This window comes from Camelina sativa, chromosome 7 (assembly GCF_000633955.1).
Source record: "Camelina sativa cultivar DH55 chromosome 7, Cs, whole genome shotgun sequence".
NCBI classification, from domain to species: domain Eukaryota; kingdom Viridiplantae; phylum Streptophyta; class Magnoliopsida; order Brassicales; family Brassicaceae; genus Camelina; species Camelina sativa.
In genome coordinates this window covers 10,402,325-10,408,324 of record NC_025691.1, presented here as the reverse complement: position 1 = coordinate 10,408,324, position 6,000 = coordinate 10,402,325, and positions in this window count along the sequence as shown.

The following is a 6,000-nucleotide window of genomic DNA, read 5'->3' as shown; positions in this document are numbered from 1 at the left end:
ATGAGACTCTAAAGATATCATTTAAGACCCTTTCAAACTTATGTGTCATTTTCTATTAATTTCAACTTTATTATAATTTTTAATCTAATTGAAGACACTCTCATATCTATCACCGATAGAGATACTCTTTGCTCATCAAAAATCGAGTAGATACATACAAGCTTCCACCTATCAGAACACTTTTGGATACAAGCTTCCACCTATCAGACATCTTTATAAATGGGTTTAAAACTTCCGATGTATATGCATAGCCTAGCTCGGTTGCTTAAACCCTGCAGGCGTCCATGTTATAAGAGTATTTATCATGTAAGTTTTTGACCTCAAATTTTTACAAGTAAATAACAATGTCTTATATGTATGCATACAGAGAATCAAGAAAAAAATAAAGATTAAATCCAGAGAATAATCACCTGATAAGTTTAGAATTTGACATAGTTGATGCCATTAATTTTATCATTCTTGAAAATATGCTTTAAATATACCAAATATTATTTTGGTTCAATATATAAGTTTTAAGAAAATAAAATAAAAAATCCATAACATAAAAAATTAATAACAAACATAAAGAGAGAAGTTAAAAACGATGAAAAACCAAAAATTCTATAATATAAAGTATAATGAAAATTGTGTGACGAGATTATGATACAAGAATATACATAGTTTCTAAAAGAAAAAGAACAAAAAACAGAGACATAAATAATACGAAGGAAATATCAAAACCATGAAAAAAAATCCAAATAACACTGAGAGAATAGAAAAGATAGAATAGAAAAGATAGAAGTGATGAGATAAATCGTGATATAACTTGTGCAAATAAAAGTAAAAAGGTAACCTCAAAATAGGACTCTTACTAGAATCACAACAAGGTGATGACCTTTTCACACAAATTTCATAGTTGAATGTATTCTGATTGTTTCCATGTTCAAAAGGTCTGAAGGTTGCACCCTCGACTAAAAAACATCAATCAAGAATTCAGAATGTTATTTAAGTTGCCAGAGAATACCAGTTCGTGTAACCATATTAGATATACATTAGAGCATTACAATTGGTAATACTCTGAAAATGAGCTTTCAAATTATATTTTAATGTAATAATATTATTTAATTTATATTTTATTTGTTTTTAAAAAATCAACCAATTAAATGAAGACATATAATGTAAAGGACGTTTTAGAGTATCTACAAAAGTTTTAGCAGAGACCTTAGAGCATCATTACTAGAGCAATGTGGTCACGTTTCTTTAATAAAAAGAAAAAATATTATTTTAATCATTTGTATATATTTATTATCTTTTATTAATAATAACCAGTTTAAAACTGACACATGTATATTTGAGAAGAGAAACGTTGCTTCACTTAGCAACTTCAGTACCGTTTCTCTCCCTTGTTTCTTTTTTTTCATTATTATATATATTTTCTTAAAGAACCCTTTAAATTAGCATCCCTCATTAAAGATGGCCTTGGTCTCATTCTCCCTTCAACTTTTTATTATTTTTTTTGTTTTTTTATTGTCTTGACACTCACATTAGTATGACCAATGGCCATGCTCTTACTTGACACTCACATTAGTATGACCAATGACCATGCTCTTACTGTATGTGTCATTGTCAAGATGTAATTAGAAACTATATTATAAGAAGCAAAATATTTTAGATTGTTATAAAAGCATGGCAAATAAAATGCTTTACGACTTTTAAATGTTTTTAAAGCCTTAAAAACCATCACCAATCAAAGCCTTAATCGTTGAATATTATTATTTTGGTAACTTTGTACACTAAATGAGTTATACTTATGTTTTTTATGTAACTACCATTTTGCCATTTCACATCATTACATTATATATATCCAATTTTTCTATCTATCTCACAAATCTTATATTACATAAATAGTAAAACCCATCTATTTCTCAAATTATAAATATTAAATGTACTAATTTATTAAGTTTTAAAATATACTATTTTGCAAACACATCCTTGTTTAAATGGTGGGTTTTGCTGCTTCGTTCAGGGGGTTAGCTGGAGATCCCTTCAGATCTTAGAAGGTAAATGCGGGTTATGGTTTCAGGGAGTTTGGCTTAAGCAACTAGATTCTATGAGATCGATGCGATTTGTTTCCTCCGGACCGGATTGAATGGCTCTTTGTTTGGAGATAAAGGACATCGTCAGATCTGGAAGTGGGGTTTAGCTCTGAGTGTGGTTTGCTTGGTAGGCATGGGACCGCCACCAAAGATCCTGTTGTCAATGGTTTGGACAAACCAAGAGTTCTAGTCCGGGTCAGGTGAGGCACTGAAGTGGATCCATAGCCGGATTACAGATTCTTCTGGTATTGGTTTCACTTCACGATCTCTGCCGCAAAGGAGTGGTACTCCCATTCGCCAGAATTACTATTCCAACTACTGTTTCAGGTCTTTCAGCACGAGAAGATCCCAATTCTGTGATGAGCTTTTGTTTTTGTTATTTCTATTTTGTTTGCTTAACATTGTATGGACCAAGGCTAAATGTTTGGTTTTAAAAAAAAACATGAGATGGAAGATAAATACAATCCAGTTTAATAAAATTAACAATTATTTTTAATGGTTTTTAGTAAATAAACATTTTTATATTCATATATTGATAAGCTCATTTTGTTTGACGTAAATATGATTAATTAAATTTTTTAAATGCTTTTTAAAATTTAGTATTTTGCATTTGCTCATTTTGACTTAACACATGAAACTATGTGACCTGTTTTTTTTTAATAATAAAATAATATATAATAAATAGAATAATAATAAACAACAACTAGTGGTCCCATACCCATTAGCCACCTAACCACAATCACAATCAACAGCGGAAATAACCAATAACAATAACCAATAAATAACCAATAATAATCCAATAACCAATATTAATTCCAAATCATAAACTAATGATCCAAACAGCATAAACCAGAGAATCAGCAATCCTAAACAACATTCTAGGACTCAACTCTAGCAACCTAACAGAAGCCAGACAATCAAACGAACCACTAGAACATCCTCCTCTTTATTTCCCTGATTCCACGATCACACTTTGCCATTACCTGCATCACAAACACAAATTGCAATGCATAAGTATTTTATAAACACTTAGTAAGGCAATCCTCCCATCTACTGGGCTGCACACACAAGCAATAGAGACATCTCTAACCATCAATAAACAATCAACAATCAACAATAACAAACCAGGACTCAGCATCGACCGATACCAACATGCATCGACCGACACCAGTTGGAGGTTGCGTCGACCGACGCAAGATCTGCATCGATCGATGCAAGGCTAACTTGCATCGACCGATGCTCCCATTGCATCGACCGACGCATGCTCGACATAGCACGAAAACCCTAGATTTTAGGCGTCGTCCTCGCATCTGCATCGACCGATGCAGCATCGTTTTCCCTCGAAGCTTCTCGCCGGATTTTTGTTCCTGTAAACACAAAACACAATCTTAAGCCACAAGAAAGTTTCCAATCGTCTCAAACACCAACCTAACAAATCTAACAACACAACACAAGCAAATCAGAGATTTCTCCAGCTTAGATAAGCCATGGTCATGCACTTACCTTTGCCACAGAAGAATCTGAACCTCAACAATCAAGAACACACTCCTAGGAAGCTCGTACAACGATCCCAGCTATAGATCTCTACAGGAACAGCTAGAAATCTCCCAGAAACCTCAAGAACGCTCAAGAACACTTTCTCTCTTCTCTTTTCTCTCAAAAACGGTTCAACACGCCTAATGAGACAAAAATCAAGTTTATGAGTTTTCCCTACCCCAAAACGCAGCGTTTAATTTAAACTCGCACGCACAGAATCGACCTTGCATCGGTCGATGCACTATGTTACAATTCTAACCCTACCAATTTAGATTCGTCCTCGAATCTCGAACAACACTCGGCCAAGGACTCCCGTGCTACCGTCTCCACGGCCTGCACTCCTCCGGTCGATCTACAGAAGGTCACCTCTAGGCGATAGAGTCACGCTCCAGGCATTATTTGCTCTCGACTTTTGGACTCTCCTTTTTACTCATAGGCCTAAACCTTGAGTTTTTATTGGCTCCTCATCAGACCGAAGTCTGCATGCCATAATATTGGCTCCTCATTGGGCCTAAGCATGCATTCCATAATGTATATAAGGGAGTCCAATACTCGTGTCTCGGGTTGCCACCCTATAGCGCGCCCCCGGATCGTCATCCAAAGTCGATATACCAGCAATGCTCCCAAGCCACAAAGTCTTAGAATATGACGGTACTAGGAGGACCTAAGTCCCCTAAGAGTCGCGAGCAAACAATTCTGAACATGTCTGAGTCCTATCCCTATCCAGGTTCACTTCCCGTGGCTCGCGTAAGACAACATGATGCCCTACCAACCACATATCCCCTTACTGGAATACCTCATGACCACACAAGGATCATCTCACTGCCCAACGGGCCGCCACAAAGGCCAAACAAATGTCCTAAACAGGACCGCCACAAAGGCCAAACAAATGTCCTAAACATGACCGCCACCAAGGCCGAACAAATGTCCTAAAAATGACCGCCACTAAGGCCACTCGTCCCGAAGGACCGTCACAAAGACCATCTGTCCCGAAGGACCGCCTCAACAGGCACTCTGGCTAAACAGCCCGCCACAAATGTCACACAATGGCTAAACAGCCCGCCACAAAGGCCACACATGGCGCAAAGACTCAAAAGTCTGCCACTAAAAATGGTCAAGTTCTAACTCACATAAAACTTTCCATTTTTAGACTTTCCACTTCTAGAACTTTCCATTTATAGAAACTTCTAATTCAGGAAACCTTCCCTCAACACCATCACACTCCCAAAGGACTCTCATCAAAGGAATCTTCTTCTTCTGAAGTTCCTTGATCCTCCTCCCGAGAACCCTCACTGGTCTCGCCTCTAAAGTCATGTTATGCTGAAGATCCTCAGGAATCTTAGCCAACAACTGATCATCCTCGCGGAGACACTTCTACAACATAGACACATGGAAAACCTTATGGAATGCACGCATAACCTCAGGTAACTCCAATCTATATGCCACCGGTCCAACTCGCTCAATCACTCTGAACGGACCCATATACCTCAGACTCAACTTAGTCTCACTCAACGACCTGTTCGGACCCCGCAACATGGCCATCTTGAGGTACACTCTATCTCCAACCTGAAACTCAAGATCTCTCCTCTTCCTATCGGCATAACTCCTCTCCCGATCCTGAGCTTCCTTCATGTTCAGCTTGAGAACCCGAATCTTCTCTGAGGTCTCCAGAATAAAATCTGCCCCGTACATGCTCCTCTCCCTCCACCTGAGTCCAGCATAACGGTGTACGACACAGCCTCCCATACAAAGCCTCATAAGGAGCCATGCCAATACCCGCTTGGTAACTGTTGTTGTAAGCAAACTCTACCAAGCTCAAATGATATGCCCAATGGCCACCCCAATCCAATACACACATCNTCACACAATGGCTAAACAGCCCGCCACAAAGGCCACACATGGCGCAAAGACTCAAAAGTCTGCCACTAAAAATGGTCAAGTTCTAACTCACATAAAACTTTCCATTTTTAGACTTTCCACTTCTAGAACTTTCCATTTATAGAAACTTCTAATTCAGGAAACCTTCCCTCAACACCATCACACTCCCAAAGGACTCTCATCAAAGGAATCTTCTTCTTCTGAAGTTCCTTGATCCTCCTCCCGAGAACCCTCACTGGTCTCGCCTCTAAAGTCATGTTATGCTGAAGATCCTCAGGAATCTTAGCCAACAACTGATCATCCTCGCGGAGACACTTCTACAACATAGACACATGGAAAACCTTATGGAATGCACGCATAACCTCAGGTAACTCCAATCTATATGCCACCGGTCCAACTCGCTCAATCACTCTGAACGGACCCATATACCTCAGACTCAACTTAGTCTCACTCAACGACCTGTTCGGACCCCGCAACATGGCCATCTTGAGGTACACTCTATCTCCAACCT